Below are 27,438 nucleotides of genomic sequence, written 5' to 3'. Positions count from 1 at the left end.
TCCACATCTGGTTTTCTCATTCCTGTCTTTTAATTGTTTTCAAATTAGCTATAGCTAATGTGTGAATACAAATTAAAATTAGTACACAGATTCAATTTCTCCCCACCTTTCACACCAAAGATAGCTCAGACATTTATAGCTGCATTTATCTCTGCATCAGATTGCATTACTTAGGAGGTAAAGATTTCTCTCCTCCCAAAAGGAAGTCAGCAGGACCCCGGTTATTGTATTTAGCTATTGAACCTCGTTGTCAACATTTCTTAACATTCATTTGTGTAAGTCAAAGAACAAAACCAAACAGGAACAGGCTTGGAGGCACAATATCTACATATTGTCTGATGTAAATAACACTCCTAGACATGACTGGCATTCTCCAAACAACAATCATTGTTATTGAAATGTGCCTCTATTCCCCTTGTTTTAATACTGAGAATGATTATGAAATCTCTTTGGGTACGATAAATCAGCTGAAAGATGTAATAACATGTTTCAGCTGTTGGAATGGATGTTTGATTACAGCTCTGAGGGTTTTTTCCTCATCTTGTTTCTAGTTTAATTCTTAAACCATTCTGTGATTTAACAAAAAATATATTCCACACATCAACCGCAAATACGCATTTTTGTTTACAGAGTGTGGGTAGCTGAGCAGGAATCGAGTTGCATTTTAACAATGCAGGGAAAATATTTTTCTATTACAGTTTTGGTTAAAATAGTAAGTTAAACTGTCATTTGAAATTATATTCAGTATAGACTTAACTTTAGCACCCAAGTAAAAAATAAAAAAGATTTAAAAAGGGGGGGGGGGGGGCGGGGAGAGAGAAAAGGAGACTTCAGTCAGACCATGTTTGATTTCCAGACACACACAAAAAATCTGCCTCTCTTCCCCTGTCTCCCTTCATGATTCTGCAAGCCCCTCTTCAAGTAAGTGGCAGTAGAATTAATTTGCCCCAAAATGGTCAAGTGTAAATGGAGGAAAATTATTTCCCCCTGATTTTACACTGTAGCAGCAACACACAAAAGATGAAGGAAGTCAGACCGCACCACACAGCGGCAGCGAGAGCGAGACAGCTGGACAGAGGCTTTTGAAGGATCTGAGAATCTGTGTACAGCAAAGGCAGCACAGCTTCTCCAGCTCACTCTCCCAGAAAAGATTCTGGCAGATAATGCTTTTCCCTTAAGTGTATTTTGTGAAGGAGAAAAAGTGAAGAAAAAATAACTACAGGAAACAAAAAGATTAGTATGTGGGTGGTTTCTTTCTCCAATCAACTTTCCTTCCCATCCCGAGGGGCTGCCCCTGTGCTGATGAGCACACTATGGCGGCTGCAAGCACAGTCCTTGATGTTCTCCCAAAGTTTGCAAGGCCAAAGAGGCAACTACATTCAAGGCTGGCGGTGGGAAAATTCAGAGAAATTTGGGGCTTCCTGAGGTCTTTAGAACTGCTCAGTGATGTGTTGCCAACATTTCAACAAGAGGCTCCTAAGAGAATTCCCCCTTTGGCCTGTGATAAACCCAGTGCCCCAACAGTGCATTTGCTTGCCAAGAGGAGGGGCGAGGGATGAGAAAACCATTCAAGCATTTTCGTCTTTAAATGAAAACACTTTCTCATCATCGTAATGAAGAAAAGAGGCTATCCTACTGGGAGAGAAACCCTACACCACCCATTTGAGTAGAACTGCATATACTCTATCTCCCTGCAGGAAAGAGAATATGCATTTGTATTAGAGAAATCATGTTCTGGATAGCAAGACGTCCACCCAGGAAGGAGTACGCAAGGTCCCCACCATTTCTCCCATGGGTCCAGAAACAGTCATGATAACCTAGAAAACAGGGTTAGCTATTAAGGGCAACTCTAAGGTAACACTTACATGAGCAGAGCTCCCCAGGGCCTGATCCACAGCGTGCTACAATCGGACACATGCTGACAACCCAGCTCCCACCTACGGTGACAGAGGGAGGTTTCCTATTCCCCTTTCCTTCTTCGTTTATTGTGTAGCCTGTCTATACTCTTGAAATAGGCGGGCTTTTAAACTAGGACACAGAACTCACTCTTCCCTAGAGCCACTAGCGCAATGAAGAAAATATTTCTAACGTTCAATGGAATCATAGAATGCTTTTAAAAAGGTATTCATTGGTTAATTCACCCCCCTCTTTCTGACCTTTATTCAAGGGGAAAACTGCCAACTGCACAAAATCCTGCCAACTCCAAGAAGCTTAATTGTGCAGATTACGGTCTGTTTGTAACACAGATTATTAAAAGCACACTTGGACCCTTCATGTCCCCGCATTTGATTCAGTAATAGGTTCTGCATTAGATAAAGGAGATTTGTTTTGATCCCCTCCTCGCAGATGCAGAGTCCCCTACACCTTTTGTATTCCAGACTCCATCATCCGTGACCTCTTTGCATAAGTGACAGAGCCACAATAGGCTGCTCCATACTGTAACTCCCAGCTCCCCACTTTTGGAGGCGGAAGAAAGGCAGGAGGAGATTCACTTAATGGTTTATATGGTATTCTTAAAAAAAAATTAAAAATTCACTTCTCTTATTCTATAAAGAGCACAGTTCTCTGAGAGACTCTGGGACTGTGTGGCACAAAAGCCAAGCATGGCCATTTTTGAAAGCATAGCACACCATATTTTTAAAAAAGAAAAAAGTGAAATTGCCTTTTGAATTTCAGAGAATGAGGTGAAACACAGAGTCAGAATGGAAAACTTATCCTAGAAATAAATGAAGTGAAATAATTTCCTTAGGTTCAAATTTTTTTCTCTCTTTCTCTTTCCCAGGGTACAAATTTAATGAGAAAGTAATCTCCTCACCCCCCAAAAAAATTTTTAAAAAGTTAAAGCATTTACATTTGCAACCTGTTTACAAAAGTACAAAGATCACCTTTAGTTTCTAGCTGTCATTAGGTAACAACAAATCAATCCTCTCTGCCCCAGAACCAAGGCCTGATCCACAGACAGCCATCATCAATGCAGGGTCTGGGGTGGAAATTTCAGGCTTTTACTTTGCATCTTCATTCTTCAGTTTCCTGTGCCTCAACATTATCATAATTAAAAATCAAGGAGTTTTTCTTTAAACACTATCCGATATGTATTTTGTGAAGCTATTCCATACACTTCACTGCCCTTATAAAAGAAGGGAAGGTGAGCAGAGACACCAGAGCTGTAGCCATTTATGTCAGCCAAGGATTCAGGACTGGCTGTTAAAGAAGAGAAGGGGAGTCACACCAAGCACGGCTCATTCTCCCCACAGTGAGCCTGCCATGGCTTCTCTCCTTGTTTACTGTCTTATAAAGAAGGTAGGAGGTGGCAACAGCTTTCCTTGGTGTTAATGGGCTTTTGGTGGCTTGATAAAAGTGTTTTCCTTCCATAATCGCTGCACAACACAAGAATAAAAGTGCAGAATACACTTTTAATTTGAACACACGCTTGTAGCTGTGTGCTAATTCCTTGCTGCTGTACTGTTGATGAGCAGTTGTATGTGGAATAAATTGAAGAAAGCCACAAACTAATTTCCTAAATGTGTTTTTTTCTCCAATGGTAAGGAAGTGATGAGTTTTAGATGAGAAAGAACATCTATCTGCAGCTCAATGAACTGAAAATTCAGAAAGAAAACTCCTACAGTCTTCAGAAGTACCCGAGAGTGACACAAAAGTACAAGTCTCTTCAAATTTTATGATGAAACTAAATGGAGTCAGCAAATTGAGAGGATGACAAGGATGGAGGAAGACCGAGACACACCTGAACTACTGTGATAAACAAAATCAACAACTTCTTGTCTTTAACAAAATAGTGCTGGTCCTGTGATACACACCATAAGCTGTCATACTACTTTTATTATACTTCAGCAAAAATTGTGCATAACTGGCAGATCCCTACATGTCCAGTTCTCGGTATCAGATGTTACCTGTCACATTCAGCACAGTTGTGCTTCACTTAGTGAAAAATCAAGAGGGCAGCAGAAGTGATTAATTCTCTTACTGCATTGTACTTGAATCCCTTTCTCCTATGAGACACAAACGAACTCACATTGGGCATGCATTTAAGAAAATTAACTCCTACAAATTTTATTTTCAGCCACAAAGAATGCTACAGTCATCTGAAAGCCCACGAAACTCTGCTGCTATAGAACCAGGATTGCCAACATTTATAAATTAGCTCCAGTGGAAGAAGCTCACTGCCATGTAGATGGATGGAGGAATTCTGTAAGGTTATCTCATTTCTGGAGCTCTGTGAAGCAACTTGATAGGATCGTTTTAACGCTTAGGTTTTACTGCATACCTGTAAATGTAGCTTTGGTGTAATAAAGTAGGTTTACTGAATGCTTTTAGTATCTGGGTAATTTTACAACAGTGGAGCTGTGTAACTGCATACCCTCAGTGTTAAAAGTAGATGCAGTTTTGCAGAGGAATTCTGACCTTACTTCTTTGTTTTAAATTTCAATAGAACCTCATCTTTGCTCGTTTTGGTCAGCAGGTACCACTAGAGCAGACTGCTTTGCCCATCATGCTACTAATAGCTTACTTACGGGATTTTCTTGCTTTTAGCTAGCCCTGATGATCTGCAGAACATTTAAGGGAGGTCTGTGCCTAACGGTGCAGGACACAGAGTACTGGTTTCTCCTCACTTCTGGCTGACAAGTTACTTCTAAACACAGATGCAATGGCTTCAGCTGTTTTACTGGGTAGGTAACTGCTGTCTTAGAGTTCTTACACCGCTCTAATATGAAAAAAGAGGCTACTATGAATATAAGTTAAGAGGGCAGGATGGGTAAATCCCATGAAAACAAGAATGGAGTAATATTGTCCTTCAGATTAAGATCCAGCTGATCTTGTCTGTTAAACCATCTCTGGACATCAACAATATGCAAAGCTGTTTGGTGCCTGTCCTCTCTTAGTGCTGTGTTTAGCCCACTGTTAAACCAATTGAGTTTAGGCCTCTAAATGAATGTTACATATCACCCCTGACCAGAACCTGAAAGAGAAAGGAATGCCCTTGAAGGGAAGAAGTACCCACCTCCGCTGCCACCATTATGGGAACTCTTTCTGGTAAGGCAAGCAAACTATCTTATTTGAAAGCACAATGTTTCAAACGGGCACCATCTAAAGATATCAGAACTTTTAAGCAATGATTTATTTGTGATATTTGTGGAGAGCAGAACCTCACGAAAGTCCTGAAGCTCCAAATTTTGCTACACATATACTCCTTTGAACTGATGCTGGTGGTGATGTGATTACTAGCTCAATGAGCTACCACAGCAAAGGTGAAAAAGATCATAATCATTACACTATGAAATCAAAATCAAGAATTTTAAGATAAAGTGCCTGGAATTCAAAATCGCCATCTGCAACAGAATATTTTTCGAAGTTTTCTTGTAAGGTATCAGCATTTGGCAAGATACTTCAAACAGTGTATTTCAAAGTGGAAGGAGTGAATGTTAATCCCTGCCGACAGCAGAACAGTAATTTTCACTACATAAGTGATACACCAGTAGCAAAAAGGGCTCCTAGAAGACAGACCTTCAATGTGCCTCCATATTTCACATGTAAATAAACATTTTTTTCTTTAAAATGTTCAATAGTGCTAATTTTGATTTGTTGTGAAAATTCTGGGTTAGTTGCTGGTTCTTGAAAGCAATCCAGAATTACTCCTTGTTTTTAAACAAGAATTTTAAGGATTCAGACATAAAAAAAAGTATTTCTTATGTAAACTAGATGATCATATGACTCCTACTCAGTCCAATAAAAACAGAAGACTATCAAATATTGAAAAATACATAAAAGCATTAGTTTACTTTTTCCTTATTCCCTCTGAAATTGAATCCCAATTCAACAAAACAGGTTCCACATCTTTGTCTTTATTTATAAGGCTGTGTTTGCCTTATTGCTATGCAAAGTAGGTGTAAAATGCTATAAATTAGAACAGTAATATTTTATAAGCACTTTGTAGTGGTATAAATAACGAGAACTCAAACAGAAACAGTTTTTCTCTCCTTCAGAAATTTTTTGAAGTTCTATATTTTTCCAGCCCCAAATTTGGATAAAAAGCACTTTCAAAATCTTGCAAGCGTTCATAACTAAAAATTAGAAGACTATTCGGTTTGATCATTTTGATCAAATATATTGTTTCAACGACCTTGGGACATTTCACTTCCACTTGACCACTTAATTTTAAATGCTTTCTAATTTGCTTCTGAACATAAAATCAGAAGGTTTTGTGCCAAAATATGTAAACGTATGCCTGACATTTTCAAAAGCTTGAAATCATTTAAGCAGAATAATTTGTCAAAAATTATTCTACCCCACAAAAAAAACACCTTGGACAAACCACAAGAGCTGGGAAAGCACGCCAGGTCAGCTATAACAACAGGAGATCATGAAGGGCAATTAAGACTCAGGTTAGATTCCATGCAGAAATTTGGAAATAAACATCCATGTTTTCAGTTTTGGGCCCCTCACTGCAAGAAAGACTTTGAGGTGCTGGAGCGTGTCCAAAGAAGAGGAAGAAAGCTGATGAAGGGTCTAGAGAACAAGTCTTATGAGGAGCGGCTGAGGAAACTGGGCTTGTTTAGTCTGGAGAAAAGGAGGCTCAGGGGAGACCTTATGGCTCTCTACAACTACCTGAAAGAAGGTTGTAGCAAAGTGGGTGTCGGTCTCTTCTCCCAAGTAACAAGTGATAGGATGAGAGGAAATGGCCTCAAGTTGCGCCAGGGGAGGTTTAGATTGGATATTAGGAAAAAATTCTTCACTGAAAGGTTTATCAAGCATTGGAACAGGCTGCCCAGGGAAGCGGTTGAGTCACTATCCCTGGAGGTATTTAAAAGACGTGTTGACGTGGTGCTTAGGGACATGGTTTAGTGGTGGACTTGGCAGTGTTAGGTTTATGGTTGGACTTGATGATCTTAAAGGTTTTTTCCAACCTAAATGATTCTATGATTCTATCCATTTGATGAACTATGGGAAAAACTGCCAGGGCCACATCTTAAGTCAGCCCACTGCCCATGCTGCTTTGTCAAACAGCACGCAGACTTCCAGCTTTGCGCACTCTTGCCATTGCCGGTTGCTCTCTAGCTCTAGCTGTGCTAGCCTGGCCCTCCCCAGGCACCTCTGCCAGGGGACTGGGAGCTCTCTGCCCTCTCTTTGCGTGTTTGTCCCAGCAAAGCTGCACCACAGAGCTACAACCACAACTCCTGCACAAGAAGTCCTGAGAAGCTGTCTGGGAGCTGCCCATGCATCAGAGGGCTTCAGGCAGCACTACGCGCTCTCCAGCACTCCCACAGGAAGGATGTCTGCAGGGGCCTGGGAGAGCTGGAGCTCCTTGAATGTACAGCAGGCTGCCGCGAAAGTGCCCTTGAACTTGCCTTTCTGAGACCCCCGAGGCCTGCCGCACTGGTGCTGGGCAACAGATAGACGCTCCAAGTGCTTATCACCACTGGCAAGTCCCTATACTAGGGAGAAAGGACCAGGAAGTAAATATATTTTTTCAATAATTCTCCAGTTATACAAGAACACTACTTAAATCCATTTAGGGAAGTGAGGAAGCCATGCTACAGCAACATCACAATCAGCTGGTAGACAGTCAGGTAATAACCACAAAGAAAACCAATGCAATATGATGCAGCTTCATCTTCCCCCAAAGCAAAATCAATCCATCCTGCTAATGATCATGTTTAAACTCTATTTGCAGCTAAGACATAGCATCAAAACATTAACAATTTCTGAAAACCACAGGATTTGGAAGCTATGCTATATTCCAATGCTTAGCGCTTTCCCTCTTCTGATTATTGGCATCCCCATCATCACAATCTTTAAGTGATGTGCTAACAGAAATGGCCTTCTACTGAATAAAACAGACACTATTCTGCATAAATATAAACGGTGAGACTAAGTAATGAGCCTCTTGCCATACAAGTCAGCTACATTAAATTTATTACGAGACCTCAAAGTTTTTGCAGAACCAGAAAAAAGTTATATGAGAATTAACTCCCTAAGGTAAACAGCCTGTGTAAAACTTGGAGCAGTGTGTACAATAAATGTACACATACACTTGTACATACTGTGTGATTAGGTTTTCTTCTTACACTCAGTGGGAGATATTCAGAAAAAAAAAAAAAGATATTCAGTGGTATTTTCTACCACTTTTGACCAGTTTTAGTTGCATGTTCTTTATTGTAATTCAGAAAGAGAAACAAATTTTTGTTGGCCCATGAACTCTTACATTGGTATTTCTCCTCCTCTTCTTCCCCTTTTCTTCTATATTAAAATTACATCCAGTTGTTCTCGTAAAATGCATTTCCTGTTTGTATGGAGAAAGTCCATCTCCCCCATGTATTTACGTTATGTAATCTGTGAACAAAGATTTAATTATCTGGAGGTTTTCAAGAAAATCCATTGCATGGCCCAAAAGTACATTAAAAAATTAGATTTGAAATTTTTCAGCAACTACCTCTTCTTTCACATTTCTGTTTTAATTTCTGGCTGGATATCTGTTATGAACCTGTTAAAACTATTTGCCTACTACCTTTTAAGAAACTGGCTTTCTGATTGATAAAGAAAGAGCTGTTTCGCTAGTCTTGTCCATTACAACCAATGTTTTCCCTACTTATGCATATCATTCCTATATCTACAATTCAAATGGTTTTGCCCTATGAGACTAATGCAGTTTTAGCCTCAGCATCCTCTAACAAAGACGGCTGCTGTTTCCTATTGTGTCTAAATAAAATGGACTTCATTTAGATCAAAATGTAGAATATATTGTTGTCTCTCGCAGTATAATTAAAAAAATCTATTTGTTTAATTAGAAAATTTCTCAAGATGAGGGGTGTGTATTCTAGAAGCACTGGAAGATGGGTTTTGTTATACGCATGCCCAGCACCTCTCCCTCTTATCCTGGTAGGCATGGCTCTGCAGTTAGTCACCACGGAGGTACAGTTTTAGCTCAGTCAAGAGAAGTCAGAGCTGCAGTACTGGGTGCGATCTTCCTTTGATGGCCCAGACAAGGATCATTTCCCTTCGTGGTCATGGCTATACCTCATTCAATAAGGGCAAGTGCTTACGAAAAAGATCTTATTTCTAAAGATGACAGCACCTAACCTAACAACAGAGAGAAAATCTAGAGATACAAAAAGTCACTGCCCCCCACTGCAGAGGCCACAGTGGGACAAAAGAACAACCTCTTAACCTACCCCATCTACAGGTACCCAAGGTACTTCTCATTTTGATTAGCCAAGTCCACGCACAACTGAGAAAGTTGGAGTGTTATTGCTATAATTATTTTATTCCTTTTCTTTCCATTTGTCCTGCCTTCCTCACCCCTGGGCTCTTTAAAGAAAGACTCCCAGGAGCTTCCATTCAAGTGGAGTGAAAACAGTGTCAGTGGGGGCTAACTTCTGCAGCACAGGTTGTTGTCACTGATGACCTATTCAACAGCAGCAGCACCAGCCTGGCTTTGTCTTCTGCTCCACTAAACAAACTGATGGCAGACTCAGTCCTGCCACAGAAATATTGAGAATTAAAGAAAGCACAAAGGGAGCAGGCAGCAGGGCTGAAACATTTAGTGGAAATAGGGGAGCTGGTCAATAAAAGGGGATGGAGACTGGATCAAAAGGGGCTGACTTACAATGGGACATGGGCTAAAAAGGGGTGTGCACTATCCCACAGGTCAAAAATGACAAAACATTGTGCTCCTGAAGCTGTCACCTTCTGCACAGTAGGGAGGGATCCGGGAGCAAGAAGAAATGCAAAGCCAGCAACTCAATATATAGGCAATGTACAAAGGAAAAAAAAACATAAAGGGTGAAATTCTGTGGTGCTTGCAACAAGCTGAGACCACTGACCTCAACGAACCAAACAAAAGAAATGTTTAGAGAAGATATTGGAAAGAAAGAGAAACATAGTATGATAAGGAAGAGAGATTTTGGTTCAGGCATTCATCTGGGACTCGGGAGAGCTGGGTCCATTTCAAGACTCTGCCACATATTTCCTGTGGGACCAGAAGTGAGGCATTTAATTTCTCTGCAATTCAGTCCTCATCAGTGAATAAATACTCAGGGAGAGGATATGACATGTACTTTGTGTGGGGGGTCCCCTGAGCTCAGCCATACTTCACTCATGTAAAAGAAAAAAAGTTTGTTGAAATAGGCAGATGTGAAAAATTCCAAATTCTGCATTTTTCTATTTTGCAGGCATTTAAGTGGATCACTTTTGTTCTTAAATAAGTTTTCAAAGCATTAAACTTCCAATCACACCTTTCTATCATTTTCTACCTTTGAGGCACTGAATACAAATATCTGACTGGTGTCCAGTGAATACAGATATCTGAATGCTAGCCAGAGATTTTTCCCTTCTCTCTTTTCTGTGTTTCCTATTTTACCTTTTGCTCTTGTATCGTGTTCCAAAACCCCTTCTCTTCTGGAGAGGTTAGAGGAGATGAGAAAGAGTGCAATTGTAATGCCTGTGACTTTCCAAAACTGGGGGAAAAATAAGCTAAAACATTAATGATATTTGAGAAAAGTAATTTCCTCACTTTAAAGGGGTTTGGCACATTTTCAGTGGAAAGGAAGATTCTTTTTTTCATCCTTTCTTCTTTCATGTAATTTCATTTAATTTAAATATATTTCCCTCCTTAACTTTTTGCAGAAAGAAAGAAGCCCAGAAGAGTAAAACAGCTAGAGAAACTAGAATTTCTCTGGATATTAAAAGACCCACACACATTTCAATAACAGTTTTTTTCCTTGAAAATTTGAAATAAAACCCTGGACCCCCACACACATCATGAGAAAATGCATCTGATTAAACTCTGTTCTATGTGACCATCCTTGATAATAATAACAGAGGCTTCTGGACCTTGCAGACGGACACCTACACCCGTCATGGGGGTGACTGCAGCCAGAGGGGAACACACCTTGTCTACCTTGAGGTAATAAACTGCTTTCCTCTGTCACGGCAGAAAATAAGGAAGGCAGGTTCTAATGCCCAGGCATGTAGCACTGTTGCATGTCCTGGACAGTATGGAAGACCTGCCTGTATCCTTCAAACCTGTGCATAGATGGCATGAAGATTGCTGCCCCACGGATGAGCTGCTGTTTGTCAGACAGAGCTGCCTAAGTGTGCCTAGAAAATGCCTGAGCTGCCCAATCATCAGCTGCTCTTACAGAAATCAATTCCCAGATCTGTCCTCAGAGTTTAAATGCTGGCCACCTGGCTGATAGTCTCACAAGTAATAAAATAATTCAAACAGGTCAAGTTACCAGCTCAGAAACAGTGAGGGGTTTTTTTGCTTCCTGCCATGGAGAGGAAAATTTCCAGTCTCCGTTCAGAATTGGCCATCATTATTAAATGCACACATGGATGGGCTTTTTGGCCGTGATATAAATGACTTAAAGCTGTGATTCAAATAGGTCTATAAAGTGCTTCTATGATGTTCCTCTCCCTTCTTTTTTCCTTTTTTTGAAACTGTCTCTGCTCCACTGTTCTTTGTAGAGATAAGCCCTTGAAAATCACCCTTCTTAAGGTGTAAACTTGGTGGCTGTACATTATAGTTAAACATTTGATTTGTTATAGGCTAGAAAAATAGAGAACTTGAAATCTCTTCATGGTGTATTAAAGGTCACACAATTATAATAAAATTTTGCTCCAGCAGCTCCAGTCACAGACAAAATCAGTCTCAAATTTCCAGCGAACAATGAAGTCCCCACAGAGTTTCAGCTTCCCCGGGAAATCAGGGTATCTCAGGCTGTGTTGATTTTAAGGATGTCCTGAATGCCCATCGTAAAAAACGTGTTACTCAACACAGTCACAGCTCTTGTGGGGTCCTCTGATTGAAAATACGCTTTTTATTTCACAGCCATTTGGGGCATTGCATTTTTCTGGTTTCAGAAACTTAAAAAGCAGCCAGCTCTACTCTGTTCGGGTGAGATGCTACCAGCTTGAATGTCATTTCGTAGTATTCCACACATCAAAATAAAATAATAGTAATACAGAACAAAAATCTACATCCTCACAATACAAACTAATCTTCCAGCTTCCCATCAAGCGAAACATATTGACAACTGACAATAGGCAATTAATAGATTAATGAGCATAGCTCTTATCTGTCTACATTATGAGTTTATCTGGTTGTAACAGGATGAACACAACATGGGCCTGTGCTCACAGGAGTGCTGTCCCAATAGAAATGAGATCATTGCAGCAAGATATGAATGCAGTATTTTGATTACCAGGTATCGCTCAATGGAACAGAACCCCCCCCACGCACACTTTATTCTATACATTTTTAAATTATTCAAGGGCAAAGAACAGAATATAATTTACTAGAGAGAGAATTAGAGGAAAAGGTTTTACGAAAGCAGGAGAGATTAGGTTTTCATCCAGGGTTAAGACGACCGCCTCTGGCACACACAGAATCTGTCAAGATAGGTGATGGAATGTGAAAAAAACCCACCCTTTCCACCCAAAACTGAGCCTAAACCCAGGGATGTCTGCTAAATAATGAAATTAACTTTAAAAATCCTTTGATAACCCAAATAAAAGAATCAGACATACAAACTAGTTTTTCAGTGGGTCTAACTCCAAAAAATGGGGCTCTTGGTTCCGACAGTGGTAAACTCATTCACACCATGGATAAATTTGATCCACGGAAGTACAGAGGTGCACTGAGGGATGCTGTGCTTCGCATGACACCTGCAGAAAGGCAGTCTTTTCAAATGACCGAGGTAGGAAGGCGAACAAGGTATGAATCTGGGGAGCCAGAGTACCATTATCTCGATTGTATCCTGACGTTTCTCCCCGGGTCCCTGGTGGTACGCTTGCCAGTAATGTATCTCCCCAGCTCTGTGCTTACACGTTCTCCATTTCCATGATGAGAGGAAGCCAGCCTTGCTTTTCTTGTGCCCAGAGCCAAGTTCTGCCCACTTTTGCTCGCATGTGTAATCTAAGTTGTCTCGATGGGGCTATTTGTACGGGTAAAGTGAATTTGCCCTTGATAGCATTATAAAGTTTCAAAATAAATATTGTGATGTTCCGTGGGTTGGCAAACACAATCTGCAATTTGCTGTGTGGAAATTGTTGTTCTGCTCCAGAATTATGCAGGCTTTCATAATGACTAACAACATGAGAAAAATGCAGCATGACAGTTGCATGTTGATCATTCTATACAATTTTGCTCATAGGCTATTTATTGGGTTTCTTTCAGATCCCAGTGCCGCTAAAAGAAAAACACCAGTGGAGTGAAATTTGGATCAGGCTTGACATTATTCTGTTGTAATACACTACGCAATAAGAACTGAGGGATTTATTCTGATTTGGACCCAGCCTCCGTATGAAAACGGAGCCGTAATCCTGATGATGACAGTCTCCTGGGAATGTTGCTGTGGTGGTCCCAGGCACTGCTGTCCTAGCTACTCACTACCAGCCCATGCAGAGCAACATCTGCCTCTGCCTCCCCACGCCAGGGCACAGTGTCAGAGGTGCCGCGGGGAGGGCTGCACAGGTCGCTCTCTGGCCACTGGTAGTTAATTCCAGCAGTGGAGCAGGGGAATAGCTGCAGGCAGGAGCATTTAAACCGCAGAAGCAAAAAACGCCAGAGGACATCTCAAAGCTTCGTAACCCTCTTTACACCTGGCCCTCTGCTGTTTTAAACAACTGTCATGTTGAAACAGTGGGAAGGGGCTCAAAGGCTACTTCTGCATGTGTCTGTCTGGATGACAAAAGGAGCTATACAACCCAGAGAAATACGGTATTATTATATACTGCATTGAAAAGGGAATTCAGTTTGTGTCTCATTTTTAAGAGCTAATATTCTTTTATCTGATCAAATGGTAAACAGCATTGGTAAATCAAGTTTTGATGGCATATGTATTTGCAAACAAAACTTCATATTCAACCTTTTCTAAGATGATCCCACAAATCTGTGTTGATATCCTCTGTGGTCACATTCTTTAAGAGCCTGGAAAATAGAACAGCCTCCCATGCACTGCTTTAAACCATGTACATGCACTTCTACATTTCCTAATTGAATGGGACCTTCTAGGCATGCAGTGAAAAGCAGCTTTAGAATATCAGTGTAGAGAGGGACAGAACGTTTTCCAAATGCTGATTTTATTCTGTTCTTGGGTATTCTATTCCATAGGAAACCAAACTAAAACTTCCCCACTGAGAACTGCAATGTGTCATTCAAACACATCCCTCAGCAAGGCACTCTGCCTCGGGGATGACATGTTCATGGATGCCTCCCAGAGCACCCTGCTACACTAAGCTGAAGCTGCTGGGCCCCCTGAGGGGAAAGCTACAGACAGCATGGCACAAAGACTGTGAGATATTACAGTTCTCTTAAATACATTCCTTTCTTGGGCACTGCCAGCCATCGTTTTAGCTGGATGCCTCAGGACTAGTCTCGTATAACGGCCTTGTCACCTTGCTTCATCACTCCTCTTCCCAGGATTTGGGACACCGATACGCTGGAAGGCACCACAAAACCACCTGTACTATCTCCTGGCAAAACCAAGCCATGAGTGTTTAATGCAGTTCGGTGCATTTGCTCCTTATCTCCATGGTAAAAGTGGGAGAGAAGTCCCACGCGTTCGCCCCCAGCATTTCTGGGAAAACTCTTCAGTTTTATGGATCGATCTGGGATCTATCTGTTGTGGTTTCTGGGGAGAACTGCTGACAGAACTATCAAGAAACATCCCCTGCCTGTTTTACTGGCAGTTGCATCCCAGATTAGAGGATAGGAAACAAATTTGAGTAGAGCAGTTGTGACTCACTTGTTTCTTTGATATTATGAAATGTAGCATACCGAAGAGATCATCGATGAACTTTAGTGTTTGTGGAGAGTAACTGTAGCACTGAGGAGAGCAGCCCTTTGGTCACAGAAAATGACTTCAGTTCTTTAAGCAGGTGATTCCCACTTGTTAAATTTTTCATATCGAGAATTAAAAAAAAATCCTTCTGAGCCTGTGTTTGAATGTGTGGATCAAAACCGCCTCGATAGAGAACAAGGGGAAGAAAAACAATGATCGAGAGCTGACATTGCTGACTGAAGTAAAACTGCTAAGAGACAACCGCTTCTGTTGACATAAAATGGTGCTGCTCCATTGAGGTCAGGGGAAGCAGCAATGTTTTATATTAGCTAAGAATACCTGGACACAACTGTTTCTCACATTTATATTATAATGAATACTTCAACATACTTAAACATTTTCCTGTGAAGGAGTTAATGAAGCCATGCTTAGATCTGTGGACACATTTACAGCCCTTTATTTAGGATATAGGGAAAAATAAGGTCCTTTAAGAAATCAGCTACATGAAGCAACGGGAGTCATTATTCAAAATAGAGAGATAGCAAGGCATTTTTTTAAGCAGCAGTTGAACCAAATGGTTACCTTCAAAACTGGTATTGCAATGCTGAAACAGGCAGGACAAAGGATTTCAGATACACTTAAGAATGAGCTGGGGAGAAAAAACAAACCCAAAAGTAACTGACAGGAGCAGACAAGAGTGTTGGCTCAGGGATGCTTTACACCTGATAGCAAATACATTAACCACTGTAGAATCTTTCCTATGCTCAGGAAAGGCAACGGGACCTTGTACCTTCTTTGCAAGTAAACAGGACTGCACCACAGGTAGAACCAAATTTGGTATTAATTCCTCCTTTCACTATTGATCTCTGCTGCTCCCCCCCAATCTAGAAAACCAAATAGCAATTTGGCTCAAAAGGAGAGCACAACGCAAAAGAATCAAAAGCCAGTTGGAGAGAGCTACATGCACATTCTCCTCCCTCACCATCAAAGCACGGCTCTGTTCTCCCAACCTCTTTGGCCCTCTGTTTCAGTCTGTAAAATGGAAATAACATTGCAGAAGGGAGAGAGAGTCACAGATCATGAGCCCACTCAGTGAACTCTGGAAGAAGGAGCTCCCCTTCTGGCCTTCAGCATTTTTATGTCTGCAGTACCTCCCATATGGCAAGTGCCACCTACATGGGGAATATCTGTTTTAGTTCTATGCACAGAAGCTATTTTCGCTTAAAATATTTGTGGAAAAACACCAGTTTCAGATGCGTGACTGACAAACCTCAATTAAAATAGAGGAGGTTTTAATACAAATGTAAAGCTCTTTACAAATCTCAGACTTTGTGACATGACATCAGCTGTGAATGTAAAACAGCATATAGATGTGTTTTGTTGCAACAGCAACAATTTAAAGATCAAATACCTTTTCCTGTCAGATCCCTCATACTGATTTCTGAGAATCTAATGAAATACAAAGGATGTTTGCAAAGTAGAATGTTTGCATATGCTTCATTAATTGTTTTGGCAAGGCCTTCAATGCCGAAGTTGCATGTATTTTTACACAGGCTTGGGCAATCTGGCTCAGATATTTCATTATTCATATTTCTGCACTAATTGTGCTCTGTGTCATTTCACAAAAAAAAAAAAAAAAAAATTTAACTGAGCTTGGAATTTGTCATTCTGCTGAGAATTCTAAAAATATCCTTCCAGAAAAACTTCCATTGAACTTGACTGGAATGGGAGAGGTGGTGCATACTTTTCTTTCTCTTGGAGCTCCATCTAAGTCCTACAGTAATGCTGTCCTTGTAATCTTGGCATCACATTTCACACACGGCTCATGATGAGCTGAATTTTCAGTAGAACTGACTGTGAATTTTCAGATGAAACAACTTCTTATTGGAATACAACAGCTTGTTCAAACAGAATGTTTTGGGCTTTGACAACCTCCCAGCTCAACACAGACAGGAATGTCTCATAAAGCCCCTTGTGGGGCTCCTAAATCAACATTCTTTGGCAAGGATATGATGGACTTCCTAGGTTGCCTGTGACACCTCAGGAGCCGCTTTATCCCATTTTGAACAGAAACAGGAATAATAAACATTCATTTTTCTGAAGCCAATGTTTCTGAATTCCCTTTCCATCTCCAATTCTCTTGTTTGCATCTCATCCCACACCCAAACATCCCAAACAAAGGTCTTCCAGCAACACAGAAATGTTAAATACCACCTTCTCTGGCCTGGTTACTCAGAGGAGCAAGAGGGCTACAAGGAGGCAAGGAGCAGCACTGAGAGAAGTGGTGCAGCAGCAGACTCTAGAGTCTTCACACAGATTTACCTAGCTGCTGAAGTACTGGACTGGCTTGATAGCTTTTTCAATGTAGGTCCAGCCCAGCTTTCACTTTGGGTTTTATTGCAGGAAAAAGCTATTCAAAGCCAGCCACTTGCGGTTGGCAGTACTTAGCATTACCTAACAGTTCATAAGAGTGCTCTAGAACACCCAAAAGAAACAGACGGGAAAACCCATATAAATAACTATAATGCACTAAACTTCCAAAGCAAAGGGCACATCCTCATGCAGAGCCTGTCCTGCCTCTCCACAAATGATGACATGACATGCTGAAGAATCTTCCTACACTTTAGAGAAATAAAGAGGAACAGGGAATATTTTGGAAGGGAAGTGCAAAAGGTAAGAGGGTTGGGGAACTGCCTTCCTTATTTTTACGTATTTATTTTCACCTTCTCACAAACATAAGCATACATTCATGTACCTTTGTGTGGCATTTCACTCCCTAGTAAATATGAAATACTCATGAAGAGTTTCTGAAATTAGGAGAAACTTAATCATGGTTTATGTGCTCCCTCTAAGAACACCACATCATTTCAGTCAAGGCAGAGGCAGGGTCTGGACAATATTCTAAAACTTAACATGGTCTACCTCATCAAATGCTTTTCTCCTACTGAAAACCAAGTACCCATTGTCCTCAATGCTGCCAACCATGCACTGTGTGTAGCCATTAAATAAAGCCCCCAGCATTTTACCGAGCTTGGACAATCATACTGGACAACGTACCAGGATCAATGCAGGAGATGAGGATAAAGACCAAACAGCTCTAGAGATGCCCTAGAGAAGGCTAGTAAACAACAGGCCTCCACAGAGAAAGGTGATAGAAAAATCAAATCACACTGAAATTTATCGAAGCTTAAAGCTGCTTACGAAAATGGCTCAAGGTGAACAATTAATTTCAAACCAGGCCAAATTGAGGAAAAGAACCTTGATGCACACACCAATTTTGTTCCTCAAAGTCAAGAATTACCCAATCAATAGTAGTGCTAAAAGGAGATGGGCACTCTCAGGGGTACCATTACAAAGAATTGCACTGGGTTTTAGCCACCTGGCTCCCAATTGCTTTAATAGATATCACATGGCTAAAGCCCGGTCTAAAGCTTTAAAACCTTACCCCTTGGTCTTCCTGAGCATCCACTGCTGTCAGGTGGCAAATGCAAAACAGCAGGGGGGACTGTGAGATTTACTCCTGTATTGACCAGTATGAGAACACGTCCAGGAATTTGCACTGCTGTTGCGAGTGTCAGTTACTGGGTGAAGAGCAAAGCAGGAGAGGGTAAAAGGAGCGAGTGAGAGAAAGTGAAAGAAACTGTACTTAACCCTTCCTCTATTGATGTGTCGATAGCAGTCTGCATCAAGTACTCACATCGCTGGGCTAATCCAATCAGCCCTCCTCTTCCATTAGCTAAAAATAAGCTAGGACTTTTTTAGGTAATGCTCTGACTACTCCCCCCATTCCAAATTGTGCTCAAAATCTTAATGGAAAACCTTCAAGGGGTTTAAAGGTTTTAAATCAAATAAAGAAGTAGACAAAGGGAGAAAAATCCAATGAGAGCAGAAAGGGTTGGCTTATACAGGAACTGATTTTCTTTCCATTTTTACCAGCACCGAACTCCACAGAAACAGTAGCTGGAGAGACAGAAGGAAGCAGACAAAACGGGAGAGGAAGAAGAGTTTCTTTCACGCTCATATTATATATAATTTTACACAAGGAGAGGTGGTATCCTGTCAACAAGATCTGGGCTTGACTTAGTTCCTGGGCCTGCTAGTGGCCAGCTACGGGACGGTGATCACTCTGCTCCCTTTCTCAGGCAGCTTCTACAGCTCCAGAGCCCTCCAGGGATGGCACTGCCCTGGTGTGCCTATAGGAGAGCAATGGGAGTTGGCCTTGGTAGCTGCCTCCTTGCAAGTGGTCTCCTTGTGGTGGGGCTCTCATAGAACATATGACTGCCAAGTAATAGCAACCACTTTTTAAAAGGAAGTGGGGAAATATTGTCATGAAGAACAACAAATCAAAATGCTCCTCAGTGGAAGTGGGTGGGGAAAGGGAACAGAAAATAAGGAAACCAAGGAACTTAAAAAAACAAAGGAACTGAAGAAAAAAAAATAATCCTGGAACAAAACCTGAGCCTGCCACTTAGAACGAGTGGCCACAAAAAAAAAAAAAAAAGGATTTGTGTACTATCTACCTTCCTGCCAGCCATTTAGAGGACTGCACATCTAAAATTTAGAAGGGTAAAGGTTAGACACTGATTACAAGAGAAGAAAGGGAATGGAAAAATCTTCCCCAAAATAGTAGATAATTGTTATGAGCATGCAAAAACTAGGAAGTTTTTTTATATATATATGAGCCTGAACATATTTCACAGTATGGACCCTTTCCATTGGACCCTACATATGTTGTATGGGCTTTAGAATAATAATTATTAAAAAAACCTAGAATGCCCTGAGCCAAAGCAAAACTGTATACTGTAAGAAACTGAGAGCGTTGAGGTTTCTATTGAAATAAAGGACAGAAGTCTGATGAGAAGATGGTACTTGCAGGTCTGATCCAGATCCCATTAATCTGATAAGCTTTGAATTCAACTATGAGTGTAGGCCTGGCTCACAAGCCACAGAGTATTTGCAAGTGCTACTGTTACACTGGCTTTTGCAGTATCTCTCTTCATAGACATTAGAGCCAAACCACATCAGTTCCCCTTAGTTGAGCTGGATTGGCACTTCAGAAATCCTAGTGCACAGGAAAGGTTTAAATCCTTGCATCTGAGAGGCAAGAGCAACATAAAGCTCAGCTACTGGCTAAAAATGGCTCAAGCAAAATGAAGGTAGAAGAATTGGCAGAAAATGGAGAAACAATGAGCAATAAAATGGAGAGGGAAATGAAACAAAAAAGGTACACCAGGGAAGAGAGAATAGGAGAGAGTATGGGAAACAGTGGGGGGAAATTAAATTAATCAAAAATAAGGAAAAGAATTAAGGAAACAGAAACAATGAGAAACAGAGGAGGCCACTAGAACTCACAAAGGAAAAACAAACAAGAGGCAAGAGATATACTGGAGGCAACAGAAAGAAATAATGAGGCAATGAGAGAGAGAAAGAAAAGGGGGGGGGGAGGTGTGAGGAGCTGAAAATGGCAAGACATAGGAGAGAAAATGGGAGAGAGAGGAAAAGAGAGGTAAAGAGAAGGAATTGTACAGGGAAAGGACCAGAAAGAGGAGAACAATCCTAGGGAGCCTGCTGTGGTGGGTCGCAGAGGAGTTCACAAGCCCATGCACTCCAACTATTTCTTTTTGATTCTGTGTCATTGTCAGGCTTCAGACTGCAGCTGCAAATTGTTTGTCTGGCAGTTCTGGTAGGTTTGATTCAATAACTCCTATAAGAGGGCAGGCAGGATATCAATGCTGCTTTATTGCCTTTTTCTCTGCCTACAATAGCAATCCTCCAGTTATACAGTATTATAAAGTGCCATCACTGGGGGTTGTATCTCAGCATAGTCACATCTCATCTTCCTAGACTATAATAAGCTGGCAAAGGTAAAAGTCTGAAACTACGTGAGCTTCGTGAAATGATTAACATTGAGGCCTAAAGATTGGTGTCAGGGACGTGCACTGGGCAAACAACAGACCCTCACTTCCCAAGTACCCCAATGAGGGGTAGCTACATCCTACAGGATCAGCTCCACCAAAATGTACTTGGTAATCTGTGTCAAGTCTCACTCACTTCAGCCACTAGTGGACAAAGCATTAACACTCCAGAAAGCTGCAACCACTGCTGGGGAACAGAAAAAATAACCCATGCAGTCCTGTCAGTTGGGTAACTTTTCATGCGTCTCTCCAAATCCTTTGGATGCGAGCTCTTTAAAAATAATCACACAGTGACATTTAACATAAGATTGGACTGACTGACACGGACTTACCATTTTTCGTCCTGGAAGCTGGTTCCTTTAGGCTGCGGGGGTGTCCCTCACCAGGCTGACATAGAGAAATTTCCCCAGCCTTGAGTGTACATGATCTGTCAATAAAAAGAGGCTTTCAGTTACACAATGCTGTCAAATAGCACCTTTTACAAACACTAAATTCAAGCTAAAAATGTCACAGCAAAACAGGAAAATCACCACAGAGAAAACTGCCTGTGAGGCATTTTATTGGTGTGTCTTTTCAAAAAGAAAAATTCCTGGAACATTGTTCTGGTTAAAGGCACACAAATCAGAACAGAACTTCTCGTTCAGGCCCAGTCATTACAAATACTGGGAATAGCTGAACAGAAAGAGACCCATTTTGTCTGCTTAAACTTTTTTTTGCGTATATACACATAGAAATCCCTGTTTCATTGTAAAAATCATAGGTGGATGTCTTTAAGGTTGTGTTTAGAAATCATTGTGACTTTAGACTGCAGTTTATTCCACATATTTCCATCCTTATGAGTCACACTGTTCGACCTCCTACTTATTCTTAATAGATTAATTTGCGATTGCTCCCTTGACATTTCAGCCTTTCATGATGGAGAGCAATTCCTCTCATTTCACTCATCAGGGCTCCATATAATAATGAAAGTTCCCATAGGTCACCTCCATTGCGCTTTATTTCCTTAACCCCTTTAGCCTTCCCCCCCCCCAAAAAGCGTTCTTAAACCTGGAGCTGTCTGGGCTAAGGCAAAAATAAAATTTCTCCTGCAAGGCGACTGCAACCGAATCCATATTGCATCAGTTCTATAGAAAATGTGACTATAGCCATGTGTTTTCAATTCTCCAACACCTTTACATTGTCATAATATCCTGTTTGTTTTTTTCCAAGCAGTCATACACACAGAACTGCTGGGATTTTTCTCTAATAACCCCAGGTGTCTTTTTTCTTTGGTACACTGAATAATATGAACTCTACTGTGGTTCACTAGATCTAGACTACTGTTACAGCCACTAAAAGATCCAAATCCTCCTCGGCTTAGTAAGCATTGCTTCTTACTGTTTGCTTAATCTTTACATTTGGCAGAATAATCAATGTCTGCTATTTTACTTGTTATAATCTTTCAGAATAAAATTGATAAGCAAGATTCTGAGCTGCTGTAAGTTGGTATGTCCCTAGCATTACTTCACTGGTCCAGCTTCATACATTCAATAGATGCTTCAAAACAAACCTGGAGGGCAAGCCACCAATTTGAATTTTCCAGTTGTTACTTATGACCAATATCTGTTTCCTAAGTTGTGGCCCTGCTTCATGATTTACATTTATGTAGAGGAAAGTCCCGACACAGCCTGTGGGCAGGCAGGCAGGCATGCTCGCGCACTGTGGGAGAGGTGTGGCTCTGGGTGCAAGTGAGGGGTAGCTGAAGGTGTCCAAAAGTAGCCCTTTTCTCCCAAGAAATTCAGATTAAAAGAACAAATCATCGCATTTTTTTAAAGAACAATTTTATGTTGCATCATATTCCAAGATCTCTCTTCTTTTGTGCGATCTGTCCATTCCATGGAAAACAAAATATTTCTGACCAGCAATATAGCACTAAATAAAATAACTGCCATTCATACACATAGCCTTGAAGGCTGTGCATATTTAGAGGGAGGAGACAACAGTTAGTTCAAAGTAATTCAGTGCTGATTGGGTTGGGGATAATTTTCTGGCAAATAAGGATGGGATTGAGACCAAAAAATTGTTTCAAATAATTATGAACGAGTCACAGGATAGCAACACCTTTCAGTCTCTAGAGACCTAGAATTGATTTGAACTGGTCTACCACTTAAATGGAGGAGAGCTATTGTCCCATCACTAATCTCTTGAGCCATTCAGTCCCACTTGAACCAATTTTTTCTTCAACAAGCTATTTTACATATTTCTCTTAGCCCACATTCTTTATGGGAGAAGCTTATGACATGATTTGTGTAAAAAGATAAGTACCTCTCCCCTTTGCATTTCTGTTTATTCTTGGCTTTGTTGCTAACATGACAGAACTATTAAACGTGTTCCTCCTCTTCTCTCCTTATGGAATCCTGCTTTTCTTGCTACCATTCACAAAATAAGACAATTTCTTAGTTTTTGGAAGAAGACCCAGCCAAGAAGCATGTGTTCTAGAGATTTTTTTTCCAGATAAATGTAAATTTATTGCCCTCAAATGTCGTAGCAGTCATCAGTATAATGCTGATACCTCCTCAAAAGGTCTGCAGCCAAAGAAGGGTCAAATCCAGGATTTGCAGAGTAAGAACTGAAGCACGGCATTGCTAAGGATCAAATTTGCAAAAGTAGTCTTCATTTTTAGGTGCATTCATGAGCACCAAAAGGTGGACACAGTGCCCACAAGTACATGAAGAAGCTGTAATTAATAATTAAGCATGTCTTAAAAATTAAGCCTTTGGTGTCTGATAGTGGAATTGCAAAAAATTAAGACATCCATATTGGAAAGCCATTTATGGAAAGGGAGCTGCAAATGAGGCCATTGCGTCCATAGTAGAGCAAAGCTGAGAGCCAGGGAGGTCGGAGCTGCGGTTTGGTGATGGGGCCACACCAGCCCAGCAGGAGAATGCTTTCTGGTGAGAAAGAAAACACATGTTCATGCTCAAATCTCTCAACTTCTCTCACTGTTTTTCCACTATTTCGTGCACTCAGAGGAGCCTGTTTTGCCTACTTCGTGCTTTCTCTTCCTTAAGTATATTCCCTGTAGTTTCTTCCATCACTGAATTTACTCAGCCTCCTCCATCACTCCCTGAATTAGAATCCATGCCTTTGAAAAACCTGCGTTTTCTTCATTTCAGGCAGCTAATCCCCCTCCTGCTCACCCCGCAGGTATCACTGCCGGAGCAACACTACTTTGATACTGTTCCTCTGGCAGCAATTAGAATCAAATCAGCACCAGGCTGTTTATAAAAAGGGATGTTGCTATAATGACACTATCAATTCTTCCAAACATTGTAGCTATTTATCAAGTGATTAAAGTAGAGTAACTTACTCCAGTTTTACTAGCCTATTTTCCATTGGAACTTAAAAGGTTTTACTGCCTCAAGTATGGCACTTGGACTGCTAATAATTTCGATTTTATTACATTATCATATTTTTTAGATTTATTTCTAGGTTTTGCATAAGATTCAAATTGTTACCCAGTTTATAAAATAAGATAAATTTATCTTGGTCAAAAATCACATTAAGATAATTATCTTGCCCTTTTGGCAGACAATTTTGTTTGTAATATATTGAAAATGCTTATTTTTTGTTTTTCTAACCACTCATTCTTGCAAAAGTGTCTATTTTTTTCCTGATGCAGGCAACTCTGTCTCCCTCTCACTGTCAAGAGTTGTCATGTCTCCTCCCATTTTCCCCTCTCCATTAGGGGAAAACCAAACAAAACGTGCCTGCAAGCTGCCATAGACACTTGTATTCCTGGCAGGCATAGCAGGGCTGACTCGTCCGCTGGTCGTGCTATGCTGCAGTGTCAGGGACTCGGGGGCAGTGCTTACTCAGGCAGTCCCACACTACGATTAAGGTAACACTTATTAGAGAGGGGTGTTGGCAATATGCACACTAACAGACACCATGACAGCCTCTTACCCATCCAACTTGCTATGGTATGCATGTAGTTTTATTGCACTCCTGAACAACTCCCTGCTTCTCTCTGTTAATGAAAATATTAATTGCTGTTAGCCGACAGAAAAGACCACTTCTTAAAGAATGAATGGAGGTCACTGCCTGATTCCTTCTCCCTTTGCCCTCTCCATCAAGCCTTGGTATCCCTAAAACTGCTGCACTGCCTCCCCTCGTAAATCCACACTTCTGCTTCCACCTCCAGAAAGCAGCAGGCTGCAGATAATGCTGTAGCCTGCTAAGGCAATTAATTCAGAGCCAATTTAGTCAGATACTAAGTATCTGCTAAAACTCCCAAATTACCAGAAAGATACTACTTATCAGGTATCAGAAGAAAGTTGCAGCAACTAACCCTAGAGTAAGCAAATCACACCTGTCCTCTGCCCTGCCCACAGGGTCTCTGAGGAAGGTTATTTATCTGAGCTTTATCTTCAAATATTGGGGCGTCTGTCTTGAAAAGCCTCAGTACCTTGGCCCTAGGATGTCTGAAAAGCCACCTATGATCTCCATCATTACCACTTTGATTAACTGAAATTAGATTTTTCAATTTATGGGAAATTTTGATACTTAGAAAGCACAAATTCACAATTAGATCAAACTTGTAAGAGATTTTTTTATGAAAAAATTCCAAATAGTGCTTGTTTAGGGGAAAAAATCAGCTTCAGGAAAGTTAAAGTTTCAAATTTTATTTAGGATGCATGGGGTTCCCTTCGTGCATATACAGCATTATTATAAAATAATAATTTATACTGACATGTTTTAACTTGATGTCAATAATTAGTTAAAATAAAATAGCTCCTCCTACTTTAAAAATTATTAAGAGCATGTGCTGTTTAGTACTGATAGAAATAACTCTGTTACACAATAAAGTAAGTGGCATTCTGGTGTAGAAAAAGGATAGCGATACCCTGAGGTTCGAATAGGATAAACGAGGATTTTTCAATTATTCTAATATGCCAGCATAACAAGCACTCATGACAGAAGTACCAACAAACAGACAGCGGGTAATATCCAAAAGGTTTCAATGTATGATATTGAAATATGAACTTTTTTTGAGTGAAATTATTCACATTTCTCTATATCTAACATAGCCTAGGAGCTTTACAAAAGTAATTCTTTCCCTGTATTTTTCCCCACTTCTTGCTCAAGGGCCCAGGAAGGTATAGGGTGCATCCCATCTTTTTTCTGCTTTAATGGAGGCAGAGAAAAAGAAGCAATTCCAAATTGGAGAACACCTAAGAAAAGTCCCAAAAGAGAGCTAAAACAAATTTTCTTTTAAAACATTCGGGCTCTATTTCAGTTTGAGATTAGAGTGAAGACCAGTTTACATATTTGTGTTATTTCTGATGACAATTCTATGGAATATATACAGACAGAATCCACCCATTTCTAGTGAGAAAACATCTACCTTTCTCCTTCACTATTGCTCAGAAGCCAGGTGACATTAAACCCCCTTTGTGCCACCCTCCATGGCCACGCAGCCAGCAAAGGGGGGACAACACACACATGGCAGAAGCCAAGTACAAGGGAGGCAGCTAAGGCTCCCTGCAGTGAAAATGGGTTCATTTCTGTGGATTTCAGTGCAGTCATAGAGAAATCACACCAACAATTTGTATAAATCACAATCCAGATGGGTTGGCAACAAAAGTTTGACTGCTTTGCATACTCCATATCTCTGAACATTTTTTCTCTTGTCATGACATGGTGAAGAAGCTGATGATCATAAATATGGAGTGTATCACCCTGTCCTTTAACTCCCTCCTTATTGCTTTTGAAACATAATACATGCATCTCAAATAAATTAAACATGTGACATATAAAATCAGTTCATGTTTTTTGGGGGTTGTCAAAATCCTGGGAAACCAAAACGTTGAAAATCACTTGTCAAAATGTTCTGGGATGAAGTAGTTAAGCTGTCATCGACAGCTTAAACACTGTTTATTTGAATATGTAAAGCAACTTTTTGAAAAACCAAAAGTCTGTTGATCAGAGTTCTTTCTCCAGACATGTTAATTCTGTTTCCCTGATCTCCTGGGAAAGAAAACTTCACATGAAGTGCGAGGCCATATACACCCGCAGTGAAGTAAGTACATTGCTCTACTGACAAAACTGATTTGACAAAGTATGGCAATGGTATTACCATGGTACTACAGGATTATTACTCTGCAGTGCCCATTATTTGAAATGGAGTTACTCTCTGCTTACCACAAAACAGCAAGTAACGTTTTGCAGTAACACAATAAATAACCCATGTCATCTCTGTATCTACACCTTTTGCAGGAATAGATACAGAGCCCATCTAAAAACAAATCTAAACGTGCTATAATAATGCCGGAATGACATGCCTCTTAAGCTGTTTACAGCTGACAGACTAAGTGAAATGGTTTGACAAGGAAGAACACAGTATGTGTTGACAGCCCTGCTTAGTTCATATTTGAAAGGCAAAATTAAAGTCATACTTTTACAAGGTGCAGAATTCTGCTCACTTGAAGGACATTCATTTAAGCAAGGCATGGTATTAAGCCTCTGCCATCCTCCTCCTCCTGTCTCCCATTTTTATGTGTAGGCCACTAAGTGGCACACCTCAAGAACCAGTCCTGACTCCCTATCTCAGTAATTGCTTGTGAAAACATATCATTTAGAAGAGTACGGAGAAAGCAACCGCAAGACCAGCCATAAACGTTCACCCTTCGTAATTTAAGGGAGCACAGCAACATATGGGCAGCATTTGGCTTTTCTTACAGCAG

This window comes from Gymnogyps californianus, chromosome 5, assembly GCF_018139145.2.
Source record: "Gymnogyps californianus isolate 813 chromosome 5, ASM1813914v2, whole genome shotgun sequence".
Classification (NCBI taxonomy): Eukaryota; Metazoa; Chordata; class Aves; order Accipitriformes; family Cathartidae; genus Gymnogyps; species Gymnogyps californianus.
This window is presented reverse-complemented; position numbering follows the sequence as displayed.